We start from the raw sequence: 15133 nt of genomic DNA on the forward strand, positions 1-15133 counted from the left end.
TTTAAAGTATTTCTCACATTTTGTAGAAATTATTTTTCTCTATATTTGTCTCCTTTGCTGGACTGTGATCCCTTAAGAACTGAGAAATATATTTATATCTCTAGAGTTAGTATTTTTCACAGCTTATAATAAGTATCAGTAAATGTTTGCAGAAAAAAGCAGGACAAAGGGAATAAGATAAGAGAAACTGGGTAATTGTTTGGTCAAATAAATTTTTTTATGGCGGTTCCTGGTAGAGAGGTAAAACTTCTTCCTGGTGGAGCGATAAAACTTCTGATTCTCAAAGATAAGGACCTTAAGCTGTGTTTAAGTTGGAGTCAGGTAAGCTATGAAGTGTAGCAGCAACGGGATTTAGTGAGGCAGATTTATGGAGCCAGCAGAGGGAATTCAGTATTCCATTTACCAAGCTATATAGAGTTAGAGGTGAACTCTTAGACCAGAACACGTTTTAGTTTTACACATACCAAAATTTAAGAAATAAAGGAAATTAATGAAAGTTTAGGGTTACCTGGGTGGCTCACTTGGGTAAGCACCTGCCTTCAGCTCAGGTCATGAGCCCAGGGTCCTAGGATTGAGCCCAACGTTGGACTCCCTGTTCAGTGCGGAGCCTGCTTCTTCCTCTTCTTTTGCCACTCCCCCTGCTTGTAGCGTGCGTGCTCTCTCTCCCTCTCTCTCAAAAAAATAAAATTTTTAAAAAGAAGGTTTAGTATTGGTGGGATGGCCTTCTGGTAAGTTTTAAAACAGATGATGGTGAGAGCTATGTATGTAATATATGTATGTAAACCGTATGTTATGGTTTGAGAGGGAATGAACCTCAGTTCCTGCCCTCTACCTTCTTTAATTTTTTATAAACATATAATATATTTTTATCCCCAGGGGTACAGGTCTGTGAATTGCTAGGTTTACACACTTCACAGCACTCACCATAGCACATACTACCTTCTTTTAAAAGAGACTTAGCAATTGGGGTTTAATTGTGTGCGGATATGGAATACAGAACATTTAGCATTTATTGCTAGAATTTGAAGGAAGGGGAGAGCTATCCACATTGTTAACCCAGAGCATCAACAAGGATATATGTCTTGGAAGGCTGAGGAATCGTGATCTTCTCTCCTGTTTGTTCTCTACTGAAGTTTCTGGAACTTAAATTATTTTTGGAAATTTGCATTGGTAGTTGGGTTGACAGCTGTGCATACCTTTGGACATCAACCCTGAATTTTATTGTTACCTTGTTGCATAGTTCTTAGAGCAGTCACTTTTTTTATTTTTGAGAGTCCTGTTTTTTTCCTGAAGACCATATTGTCTGTTTTACAGTGGAAGTTTGTGGAAATAAAGGATTCATATTACAGGTTATGTATGTTTTACATACAAAGCATATGTTCTTCGGTGTGTATTTTGGGCACGTAATTTCTGTATTTTCTACTATTTATCCTTTTATCTTCATTTTAAGTTAATTTAAGTTAAAAAGCATGTAAAAGCTTCAACAACTTAACTTTGTAGTGTAGTTCCATAAAAGAGCCAGAGTCTTTTGGTTAATACTATTGATAATTATTTTGTCCTGAGCTATGTGTTGGTTGCTACTGTAGGAGAAGAGTCTAGCTGTAAGCAGAGTACATATAATCAGGGAGACAGATACTGTTTTAACAAATACTCTGAAAGATAGTCTTCATACAAAATATAATTTCTTACTCTGAGAAACTAGTTATGTCTATTTTTCATTTAGAGGTTTTTTGGGGGGGAGTTTGTCGTATTTTTAAAGAACACTTTGTATTTTTTTCAATTTTTAAAATTATTTAATTTATTTATTTGACAGACAGAGATCACAAGTAGGCAGGGGGGGGGGAAACAGGTTCCCTACTGAACAGATAGCCCGATGTGGGACTCGATCCCAGGACCCTGAGATCATGACCTGAGCCGAAGGCAGAGGCGTAACCGACTAAGCCACCCAGGAACCCCAACACTTTGTATTTTAAATGACCATTGGGTTCTATCTAAGGAAACACATAAGATAGTCAAATAGTGATGGTTCTGAATATGATATTTATATGTTTAAAGTTTTCTCAAAAACTAACCATGACCCATAAATTGAAACTTTATTTTATTTGATTGATTAATTAATTTTAGAGAGAGAGGGTGTACAAGTGAGCAAGAGGTGAGGAGCAGAGGGAGAGGGAGAAAGAGAATCTTTTTTTTTTTTTTTTTAAATTTTATTTATTTATTTGACAGAGAGAGATGACAAGCAGGCAGAGAGGCAGGCAGAGAGAGGAGGAAGCAGGCTCCCTGCCGAGCAGAGAGCCCAATGTGGGGCTCGATCCCAGGACCCTGAGATCATGACCTGAGCCGAAGGCAGCGGCTTAACCCACTGAGCCACCCAGGCGCCCCGAGAAAGAGAATCTTAAACAGATTCCCTGCCCTGTGAGAGCCTCATAGGGCTCAATCTAATAACTCTGAGATCATGATCTGAATCACCCAGGCAACCCTGGGTTTTTTTGTTTATTTGTTTTTTTTTTTTTTTTAAATTTTATTTATTTATTTGACAGAGATCACAAGTAGGTAGAGAGGCAGGCAGAGAGAAGAGAGAGGAGGAGAAAGCAGGCTCCCTGCTGAGCAGAGAGCCTGATGCGGGGCTCAATCCCAGGACCCTAGGATCGTGACCTGAGCCGAAGGCAGAGGCTTTAACCCACTGAGCCACCCAGGCGCCCCCCTGTTTTTATTTTTTTGAGTAATTTCTACACACCCAACGGGCTCAAATTCAACAACCCTTAGATCAAGAGTTGCATGCTCTACTGACTGAGCCAGCCAGGCACCCCTAAACTTTAAAAGTTTTTAAAATGTAGGGGAGCCTGGGTGGCTCAGTGGGTTAAGCCTCTGTCTTTAGCTCAGGTCATAATCTCAGGGTCCTGGGATTGAGCCCTGCATCAGGCTCTCTGCTCAGCTGGGGGCCTGCTTCCGCCCCCCCCCCCCCCCCCCCCCCCCCCCCCGCCTGCCTCTCTGCCTACTTATTCTCTCTCTCTCTCTCTCTCTCTCTCTGTGTATCAAATAAATAAATAAGTAAAAATCTTAAAAAAAAATTTTAAGTTTTTAAAATGTAGATGGTAAATATGTTTATAAAGTTTCTTATTAAATTTCTGAAATTTGAAATTTTTTCGTGTAAACATCAGAATTCTGTGTGAAAAATCAAAATGTTTTATGCATTTTTGAAGAGAGATGAGCTTTTAGAGGAACAGAATTAGCTTTCTAAACTGCTAAAGAGAAAGGGTTTTTGAAAAGTGGAAGTAACCATATCTTTATGTCCTAAATGAAAAATAAAGCATGATAGTTCTCTCCAACCTAATACTCTTAATTCATTTCTCTGGATCACCTTCCTGACCCTTCCATTTATATGAACATAATAAGCCCATGCTCCGTCTTGATCATTAAGAGAATTCCTTTTTTCTTTTCTTAATCCTTGCATATATAAATGTCTCTCATTTTCCTTTTTCTCACTTCTTAACACCTTCTCACCACTTTTTCTTTATCATAAAATGGACCTGCAGACCTTAAAAATATTACTGCATAAATTTTAGCATGGTAAAATGAATAGGCTCATTTATTGGGAGTCTTTGTTTCTCTTGTGGTTTTACAGTGTACTTGTTCTTGTGACTTTTGGCAAATTGTCATTTTGAGTTTCAGTATCCTCGGTTATAAAGTAAGAAGATAGAAGTCTTAATAGCTGCTTTGAACTGAATGTTTGTGTTCCCCCAATATTCCTGTGTTTGAAACCCCAATTTCAGTACGACAGTATCTGGAGGTGGGCCCTTTGGGAGGTAGTTAGGTCAAAAGGATATAACCCTCACAAATGAGATTAGTGCCTTTATAAAAATAGGCCACAGAGCTAGCTAGCTTGTCTTTGCACCATGTGAGAAAACAATGAGGATACGTATAGCAGGGTTCTTTCTCACCAGAACCTGACCATGTTGGCACCATGATCTTGGAGTTCCTGCCTCTAGAACTGTGAGATATACATTTCAGTTGTTGATAAGCCACCTAGCTTATGGTAATTTTTTATAGCAATTTGTGCTAAGACAACATTGTAGTAATAATAATGATAGGTAATTACATTGAGTTTAGGTGCCAGATGCTTTTTATTTTTATTTTTTTTTAAAGATTTTATTTCTTTATTAGACAGAAAATATGCACACATGAGTGGGTAGAGGGAAAGGGGCAAGCAGACTCCCTGCTGAGCGCAGAACCCGACATGGGACTTGATCCCAGGACTTGATCCTAGGACCCTGAGATCATGACGTGTGCCAAAGTCAGACATTTAACTGACTCAGCCACCCAGGCACACTCCAGATGCTTTTAAAATAATTTTATGTATATTAACTCATGTAATTTTTATAATAACTACAAATAATGAAACTGATAGGTATGGATGCTCAGTAAGTTGTCAAAGGGTAGTAGGGACAATAAATATCAAGGCCAACATTATGAACCTAGGTAGTCTGCCTTTACAGTTTACACTCTTTACAACTGTCCTTTCCTGCCACTAGTATTTATTATGTTGAAGACCATAACACTTTTTCTTTTTATATATTTCTTTTTATATATGCATATTTTGTGTGAGCTAATGGTCCATGATTTTAGAAGAGAACCTCCACATTGAACATAAGTATATATAAAGTGTATATATATATATATACACACACACACACACACACACACACACACACACACACAGACAGAGAGAGACATACACACACATACACGATTAGGGACATAAATATGATTATAAGTGACAGCACAAGTACTAACTAATAAGTCTGTTAGACCAGGCAAGGATAACTAAAGTGACTCAAAATAGGTAATGCTGCCCCCAGAAGGCCTCTGGGCAGAGGAATGAAGCTTTGCATGTAACTTTTTTGAATTGAAATGGTAAAGGATGTTGTTCCACTTGGAGAAAACAATGTGCATGGTTAACAGGGCAAGAAATACAGGTGGGCATACTGTAGAACCTTTTTAACTATAGTGAAGAGTTTAGGCTAGAGAGTGGACATTTAGATAAGGAGTGGAATCAGAACAGTTAAGAAAGATACTTCTCTTTACATAATACTCCTTGCAAGAGGAAGATGCTTATAGGGGAGAAAAGCAATTTTCCCTCTACCTTCTAGGTTCTTGGCTGAGACCCCCCCCCCCAATAATAAAAAAGCAGATTAATAGGAGAAAAACAAATTTAATTACATATGTACATATGGGAGTCCCACAAAGATATGAGACTCAGTGGCAGCCAGCCATTGGAGGTTTATATTACCATCATGAGCTGAGGAAGGGGATGTGGGTCTGGGGCTTCAGAGAGGAAAAAGGCAGTTCACAGGAAGGTGGGAGAAGAGCAAATGTTTGGTAAATAAATGTTTGTCCTGCCATGCAGATAAGTCAGATATAATCGACATGCCAAAGCAGTATGTTCTGGGATGGCTTGTTCCGAACCCCATCGAGTAGTGGAGCTGCCATTGTGAAATGACACTGACCTGAGCTAGGGATGAATGCATGAATAACTAAGTTCTCTAGGAGATTAGCATGGTATCTGGTCTCTTAATATGTACTCATAATTGTGTGAAATGCTGCCATTTTACCAGCTTCATTTGACATATCTTAGTTTTCTAGATACTGTGTGTCAGGCATTGTGCTAAAATGTTATGCAGTATACCAAATACAATGACACATAATGAAACATAATTCTAACACAAGGAAAAATTATGTATAGAAAGTATTATAAGAAAGATATGACACATTGCTGTATACAGAGGAAGGAAACATTGTTTTACTGGGACTGTCTGGAATGGCTTCATACGGGTTTTGTGGCTTAGCTTTCAGGTAGAGATAGGCAAGGCAAGATAAAAGGCAGCATTCACTGAGCGCACAATTCTCAAATGCTCCGTGCCAGCTTTAGGCAATGCTTTAGGTGCTGGGGAAACATTTAAAGAAACAGACGTTTTCTGCTCTCCTGAAGTTTATATTCTGATTGGAGGGGCTTTAGATAGGGAGGCAAGAGATAAGAGGTCGTGATCAAAGATACGATAGGGGCTGGAATAGTATCGGGATTTGGGAGAGAATAGAGTAGTTCATTTTATCTGGATGAGTTTTTCCTCTTTTACATTAATTTGCATTATTCATGCCATTCATTGAGAGAGGTGGGGAGAGGTCCTGCACCAGCACACACCTTTTACACAGACCTTTTACATTTTAAGCCTAGAGCTATAAGAACTGGGGGAATAGTGGTAGGCAAGACAGACTCCTCATGAAGCTCTTAGTTAAGTAGGAAATGTAAACTGGTAATTCATAATATTGCTTGCTGTCTCAGCATAATTAATAGTATCCTATTCATTCTCAAAGCAGCATTTGTACGATATATTATGTGGTCATTCTTAAGATGAGGGTCTTGAGAACTTTGGGCCCATATAGCAGAGAACTGATGTTCAGTGAAGCCTGTTGAGTGAACAGAAATAAGGCAAATGGGGGGGTGATTGGCAGTGTGAAAGAGTGAAGGGGAATTATATGTACAAGCTTAGTCATTAAAAAAAAAAAAAGTACCCAAAGGGACACCTGGGTGGCTCATGTGGTTGAGCAACTGACTCTTAATTTCAGCTTAGGTCATGATCTCAGGATCATGAGGTTGATCCCTGTCTTGGGTTCAGTGTGGAGTCACATTATTCCTCTCCCTCTCCGCCCCCACCCCCCACAACTCCCTACTCACAAGCATTTGCACCTCCCCCCATTTCATTTTTCCTGTCCTATTAGTTTCTGGTTTTGTATTGATTAATTTCTCTTTTAACCTTTTGCATATATTTTGCTTTTTAATTTGGCTTTGCTGTTCGCTTCAACCAGAGGGTAAATTGAAAAGCACCCTGTCTACTGGAAGCTGTTTAGGGTAGAAAAAAGCAAAAATAGCTGGATATTACTTATGGAGATTTTTTTCTGAAGACTAGAAAACTGAAACTATTCCAAGGGAACTGAATGTTACAGGAATAGAAAAGGGAACTCTGGTTTTAGCAGTTCTTTGTTGAAAAAAAGCGCTTGATAGAATGAGTGCTTCAGATTAGTATAGTTTATCTCTTTTATTAAGTTGATAATCACATAAATATATTCTTCTCTATTCATTCTTCAATTGGTGTCCCCCCCCCCCCCACAAGCTTAAATCATGTATCTTGGTTATTCTGTAGTCATTCTTTGCTTATTGGAATCTGTTAAAAGCAGTGTGAGGTCCATGGGGTCAAAAATGTGTTCATAATACTAAAATGTTCTTTACCTTTTTTATTTGTAATTTTTCAGAGGTTACATGACCTATGATTTTGCCATAGGTTGAATGTAGAGAGGGGCGCCTGGGTGGCTCAGTAGGTTAAAGCCTTTGCCTTCGGCTCAGGTCATGATCCCAGGGTAATGGGATCGAGCCCCGCATCGGGCTCTCTGCTCAGCAGGGAGCCTGCTTTCTCCCCTCTCTCTGCTTGCCTCTCTGCCTACCTGTGATCTCTGTCTGTCAAATAAATAAAATCTTAAAAAAAAAAAAAAAGAATGTAGAGGTCTTCTATTAAGCAAAGCATTAAAGCAGTTTGTTTAAAAATGTAAAATAATGCCATTCTTCTTAAGTTTTTTTTTGAGACTATATTTTTCATACAGAACGGTATTTATGTTGACATGCAGTGTGTCATTGTTTTAAATAAGTTTTGTCTCAGTTTAAAATTCTAATAGGGGGACGCCTGGGTGGCTCAGTTGGTTGGATGACTGCCTTCGGCTCAGGTCACGATCCCGGAGTCCCAGGATCGAGTCCCGCATCGGGCTCCCAGCTCCATGGGGAGTCTTCTTCTCCCTCTGACCTTCTCCTCGCTCATGCTCTCTCTCACTGTCTCTCTCTCTCAAATAAATAAATAAAATCTTTAAAAAAAAATAAAATAAAATTCTAATAGGTAAATATAAATAGATATGTCACCTAAATAAAAGCTCTTTGGAAACCTCAGTAACTTTTAATATAAGTGCAAAGGAGATAAAAAAAAAAATTTTTTTTTTAAGGATTTTATTTATCTGACCGAGATCACAAGTAGGCAGAGAGGCAGGCAGAGGGAGTGAGGAGGAAGCAGGCTCCCCACCGAGCAGAGAGGCTGATGTGGGGCTCTATCCCAGGTCCCTGAGATCATGACCTGAGCTGAAGGCAGACGCTTTAACCCACTGAGCCACCCAGGCGCCCCAGGAGATCAAAATTTTGAGGACTGTTGTGCTAAAGGAAGATTTCCTATCTTTTCCAGGAGACATTCTTTTTGAGAAAAGAAGATCCCTGTCATTTGAGTTCTACTATAAATAGACAAGGAACTGAGGGCAGGTAGTTTGAGGGGGGATGTAGGAAAATGGGATAGTAGAAAAATGGGGCAATCAACAAGTCAGTTACCACCGTATGGACTGGCTCAGTCAAACTGGGAAATGCTGGGAGGTGGTTTAGAACTCTGGGCAGCAAGCTTTCTGTCTGTCAGCTCTTCCCCTTCATTGGGATGATGATGCTGCTGGGGACATTATGTTTTCTGCACTTCTGGCCAGATCTACACAAAGCCAAATCATGCTCCTCGACTGGGGAAAAGAAATTGCTCAGGTGGAGATGTAGAGGTGTTTGTAGGAGACAGGGTAGAGACTAACACAGAAGGTAATGTGGTTGCTATGTGTCTTCTTTTCTGTTGGTGGAGTGTGTTTGTGTGTTTTCAGATCTGTGTACCTTTTGTTTGTTTTTTATAGCCTCTTGCATTTTCATAGTCTTTATTTCTTAAATTGGATCCAATCCAGGATTGGATTGGATCCAGTTTAAAAACTTAAAAAATCTTTTGTCTCTTCAAGGTGTGTATGGGTACAGCTGTTAAATCAGTAGACTGAAGGTGCTTCTTTTTGAGTATATTGTTTCTTGTAATTGAAAGAGACTCTTCCTGGTCAGGTTAGTGTTTGCCTAAGTACCTCATTCAGGGTTTTAAAATAAGTGGACAAATTCAGTATTGTTATAGAAAAAGTTGAAATGGTTGTATGTAACTTTTATGGATAGTGAGGACACATGTTTACTGTGTTTCTCTTGTATGCTTGGCACAGGTAAGGTGCTTTGAAAGAATTTTGCATAGGAAATAATGCCCCTGGGGTGCTGCTAGAATTCAGAAATTCTAGAAACAAAACCAAAAAAACTCCTATTGTTTGTGTTACATTTTAGCAGTATTTAATCATCCAGAGTTCTTCTGTTTAAGAACATACTAAAATTATGAGCAAAATCGTCATGAAGGATCACCTTTTTTTTTTTTTTTAAATGAAGGATAACTTTTATTAATTACAAGATTTAGGGGAAATAGAATTTAGGAAGTTAAGAGACCTAGTTTTAAAGTTACTGTGTTATAACTTGGGTGTTTAATTTTTCTGACTGCAGTTTCTTTATATGTAAATGTAAGTGGATTGTGAGCCCTATAGTCCCTGAAAATCCCACAAGTGCAAAGGCTCCAAGGCAGAAACATGCCTAGGGTTTTGAGAAACAACAAGGAGGTCCCTGTAGCTGTTCTGGTGTGTGGAGGAGGGAAGAGTAATAGTGATGTGGTTTGGAATATAGGTGAGGTTCGGTGGGGTGAGGTCCGGAGCCGACCACCAAGAAAGAATTCTTGAGATGTCTTTGGTGCAAAATGGTAGTTTATTAAAGCACGAGGACAGGATCTGTGGGCAGACGTAGCTGCTGTACTGGGGTTGTGAGGAGTGACTGATTACCTGGGAGTTTGGGAGGTAAGGAAAAGGGATGTTTCGAAAGGATTTTCATGTTAAAGACTCACTGGGTATGGGTACTTGAGGCCTTGCCATAGTCAAGTTAAGGTGGTTTTTCCTCCTGGCAAGGCGTTAACATTAAGATATTTGGGAGCTTCCTGGAGTAACACTACACTTTGCCTGCTTCAAGTATCTGTTTGTCAATGGGCTGCAGGTTGTAAGGACATTTAAGTACCTGTATTTCATTCTGGAAGGTAGGTTGTTTATAGAAATACTTTGTTCTTGTAAATTGCTAAGACATTTGTAAACTGAGGGAGGCTCATGTCTTGCAGGATTGTGATCTCTATAAGTTAACTATTTATTTTTCCTTTTTTTAGTTTTAGGGCAGCCAGGAGTGCCAGAGGAATGTCACATATATCCCATGGGTGGGTGTTTTGGGTGTCAGTTTCTGCTTTGTCCTCAGCTTGCCTTCTATTCCCTGGTCAGTAGGACTTGACATCAGAGAAGTAAATGGTGAGAACAGGACGTACATTATGTAGAGCCTTCTTTGCCTTTATAAATACTTGGGTTTTACTCTAAGGGAGGGGTAGAAAGCTGTTGGAGGGCTAAGCAAAGTAGTGACATAATGTGACTTATATTTTAGCAGGAACCTTGTAGCAGCTATAGGAGAACAATGATAGAAGCAGGGAGATAGGATATTGCTATGGATAGTTTTGCTAAAGGCTTCTGATGCATTGTTGTGGAAATTATTTGAGGGAGTAAGGGCCAGGTAAAATACATAAACTCACTATCTTAAACATGTTGGCCTTTGCAACAACAAAAACAAAACTCAAAAGAACCCTTCTACTTTGCAGTTATCTACATTGGATATTGGAACAGAAATGAGGGCATACATATTACTTTTACTTGAAGTTGTGTGTGACAGTTTGAGGGTGATAACAGGTTTAATCAGGAAGACAATGAGGATGGATGGATAAATAGAAAAGAGGACATTCTTCTAGGTAGAATATTCTACATTTACTGCATATCTGAGGTCATTGTCATTTTGTGACTTGGTTTCTATCATTGTTATGCTGTGCGGTTTTGTTAAGTGTTCCCCGTGGTGTGCTTTGGGTGGGTGGGGGGGTATCTCTAAGCCTGAGTCTGAGTAAGGGGGATTCAGGTAAAGGTCTAAGTAAGCAGAGGAAGGAGGGTAGTTTACATTCCTACTCTTAGAACTCCTATTGGGAGGGGGGGCAGACAAAACAAAAAACCCAAAAAACAAAAAGCCATTTATTTCAATTGGGTGAACATGTACTGAGTGTACATTATGTGGGAGGAACTGTATGTTGCCTCCAAGAGGTAGGTATGAATAGAATTTCCTGGGGGTTATAAAGTTAGAGTAATTGTATCCAGTGAGGGATTGTAAACCAGGAAGTCTTTTCATGAGGATTCATTTGGATGAATGGGTAGGATTTAGGTGTGTGTTTGTTGTGTGTGTGTGTTTTTTTTAACAGTACTATTGAGAGATTGTTTATGTACAATTCATCAAATAAAGTTTACAAATTGAGAAGTTTGTAGAGGTGAAATTACCACCAGTGTCAAATGAACATTTTAGTCACCACCAAAAGTTTCCTCATGCCCCTTTGTTATTCATGCCTTGCTCCATTCTCATTTCCAGGCAGCCCTGACCTGGGGGCAGGAATTGATATCTTAATGGTATTAATTATTCCAAGCCATGAAAATGTTGTATCTTTTCATTCATTAGGTCTCTAATTTCTGTCAGGAATGTTTTTTAGTTTTCTCTGTAGGGGACTTGGATATTTCCAGTTAGATTTAATCCTGAATATTTTGTTTTTGGAAGCTATGTATTTTAAAATCAGTTTTCCAGTTGCTTGCTGCTGGTATATAAAAACTTAATTAATTTTTATATATTAACTTTGTATCCTATAATTTGTTAGATTTGGAAGTTATTTTATAGTGCCTTGGGATTTTCCATATAAACAGTCATTTGACAGTTTTCCTTTCCCTCTTACTCTTCTGTCCTTTCCCCCCTTATTATAGTGAACTAGAATCTCCAGTATAGTGTTAAATAGAAGTGGTCTTCCTTCCCTTATTTCCATTTTTAGGGGAAAGTGTTCAGTGTTTCACCCCTGAATGTGACATATCTATAGGGCTCTTTGTAAGTATGCTTTATTAGATTGAGGAAGTTCTCTAGTAAGCCTAGTTTGCTGAGAGTTTTAAATCATGAATAGGTGTAGGATTTTATCAGATACTTTTTCTATGCCTACTGAAGTGATCATATGGCTTTTCTTTACTCTCTTAGCATGTTGAAATATACTGGTTGCAATTAGAATGTTAAATCTTGCATTCCTTGGATAAACCTTACAAGTCATGATATATTATCCCTTTCATATATTGTTGGATTCAGTTTGCTCTGCTTTGTTACAAGATTTCTACATCTGTGTCATTAAGGATATGGATTTATAATTTTCTTCTTTTGTAACGTCTGTCAGGTTTTGGTGTTAGGATTATTTTGGCCTCCTATTGGTAGTATTTTTTCCTCCGGTTTTGGAAAAAGTTTTTGTAGATTGGTATATCTTTCTTTAATGTTTGAGCAAATTAATTAGTGAAACCATCTGGCCTTGTAGGTTTTTTTGTGGGTATGTTTTGATGTTTAATTTACTTGATACGGGACTATCCAAATTTACTTTTTTTTAATGCCACTTTTGGCAAATTATATTCTTTTTTTTTTTTTTAAAGATTTTATTTATTTATTTGACAGAGATCACAAGTAGGCAGAGAGGCAGGCAGAGAGAGAGGAAGGAAGCAGGCTCCCTGCTGAGCAGAAAGCCCGATGCGGGACCCGATCCCAGGATCCTGAGATCATTACCTGAGCTGAAGTCAGTGGCTTAACCCACTGAACCACCCAGGCGCCCCTGGCAAATTATATTCTTAAAGGAATTTGTCGCTTTCATCTGAGTTGTTGAATCTGTTTTATAAAGTGGTTCATCATGTTCTCTCTCTTCTTCTTTTTTTTTTTTTTAAAGATTTTATTTATTTAATTGACAGGTAGGCAGAAAGGCAGGCAGAGGGAGAGAGGGGGAAGCAGGCTCCCTGTTGAGCAGAGAGCCCAATGCAGGGCTCTATCCCAGGACCCTGAGATGAAAGCAGAGGCTTTAACCCACTGAGCCACCCAGGCACCCCCATCATATTCTCTTTTAACATTTATAGATTCTGTAGTAATAATTCCTCTTTCATTCTTGAAATTGAGGATATGTATTTTTTTTCCAGTATAGCTGTTTTTTATTAGTCTTTTCAAAGAAAGAGGTTTTGTCTTTGCTAATTTTTTTCTGTTGTCTGTTTTCTATTTGTTTATTTCTGTATTTATCTTTGTCATTTACTTCCTTCTACTTATTAATTTGTTCACTTACTGATATTTCTAGTTTTTTGTTTCCAGCTTGGGTAATTAATTGGTTTAAAACCTTTCCCCCTTGTAATATAAGAATTTACTTCCTTCTACTTATTAATTTGTTCACTTACTGATATTTCTAGTTTTTTGTTTCCAGCTTGGGTAATTAATTGGTTTAAAACCTTTCCCCCTTGTAATATAAGAATTTAAAGCCATAGGTTTACCTCTAAGGCTGTGTTAACTGCATTTAACAAATTTTGGTATGTTGCATTTTTTTAATCATTTAGTTCAAAATATTTTTAAAATTCTTCTGTGAGTCTTACCTGACCCATGAATTATTTATATAAATGTGTTAATTTCCAAGTATTCCACATGTTGGGCTTTCCTAGATATCTTACTGTTTTATAATACAATTTTTTTGTTTCCGTCTTTACATATTTATTAAGACTTGTTTTGTGACTCAACATGTGCTATATTTTAGTAAATATCTGTGTACTTGAATATGTATTCTATAGTTTGGCATAGTGTTCTTTAATATCAGTTAGATCAAGGCATTTGGTAATATAACCCAGTGTTCTTTTTTTTTTTTTTTTTTACTGATTTTTAATTGTCCGTTTTTTGCTTCATGTATTTTGAAGCTTTGTTATTCGTCACATTTACATTTATAATTGTTATGTCTTCATCAATTCTTTTATCAGATGTTTTTTAAATGTCTGGTATACTCTTATCTTAACATTTGTTTTTATCTGATATTAATATAGTCATTTTATCCTTATGCTTACTGTTTGCAATGTATACATCTTTCCATGTATTACTTTCAACTCATCTGTGTCTATATGTTTGAAGTTGTGATTGTTGTAGGCTGCAGTTTGCTGAGTCTTTTTTAGTATCTCTCAAAATCTGTCCTTTTATTGAAGGGTTTAGATTATTAACATTAATGTTAACTAACATTAATGTAATTACATTATTATGTAATTAACTACATTAATGTTAACTAAATTAACATTAATTAATGATCTTGTTAGATTTAGGTCTGTATTTTGTTTTCTTTTTTTTTTTTTTTTTTTAAAGATTTTATTATTTACTTATCAGAGAGAGAGAGGGAGAGAGAGCGAGCACAGGCAGACAGAATGGCAGGCAGAGGCAGAGGGAGAAGCAGGCTCCCTGCCGAGCAAGGAGCCCAATGCGGGACTCGATCCCAGGATGCTGGGATCATGACCTGAGCCGAAGGCAGCTGCTTAACCAACTGAGCCACCCAGGCGTCCCTGTATTTTGTTTTCTGTTTGACTTCTATGTTTTTAGTTCCTTTCTTTCCCCTTTTCCTGGCACCTTTTAGATTACTTAGATACATTTTATTTATATCTATTTATTTATTTATTTATTTGTCAGAGAGAGAGAGAGAGAGCGCGCGCACGCACGTGCACACAGGCAGGCATAGTGGTAGGCAGAGGTGAAGAGAGAAGCAGGTTCCCCACTGAGCAAGAAGCCTGATTCAGGACTCGATCCCAGGACTCTGGGACCTGAACCGAAGGCAGTGAGTGGTTCAACCAACTGAGCCACCCATGCATCCATACTTAGATACATTTTAGGATTCTATTTTATCTGTTGGCTTTTTAACTGTAGATTGGGATTTGCAGTCTGCTCAGAGTTAATATTTTACCATTTCATATAAAATGCAGAAATCTTCCAACAATATGGGTTCCTTTTGCCTCTTTCCTCATCATTCCTTCTAGTTGTAATATGTGTGATAATCTGCATGTATTGGAAGTCTTGGCAAGACAGTGTTACAAGTTTTGCCTTAAATAATCATATGTGGCTCTTAAAACCTAAGAGGAAAGCAGCAGTCTTTTATATTGACCCAGATGTTTACTATTTCTAGTGCTTTATTTAACTTATTCGTTAAGGTCCAAGTTTCCCTGTGCTGTAATTTCCCTTTAGCTTAATGAACTTTCTTATAATATGTGCAGGTCTCCTGGCACCAGATTCTCTTAGTATCTC

At 38.0% G+C, this 15133-nt stretch overlaps 1 protein-coding gene across 3 annotated transcripts in view; it reads left to right on the forward strand.

Annotated features, from left to right (window-relative positions):
• Positions 1 to 15133, forward strand: part of FOXJ3 (forkhead box J3) — a 154593-nt gene that overhangs the window by 93294 nt on the left and 46166 nt on the right. The window lies entirely within an intron of this gene.

Source organism: Mustela erminea, chromosome 10 (genome assembly GCF_009829155.1).
Source record: "Mustela erminea isolate mMusErm1 chromosome 10, mMusErm1.Pri, whole genome shotgun sequence".
In the NCBI taxonomy this organism is placed as follows: domain Eukaryota; kingdom Metazoa; phylum Chordata; class Mammalia; order Carnivora; family Mustelidae; genus Mustela; species Mustela erminea.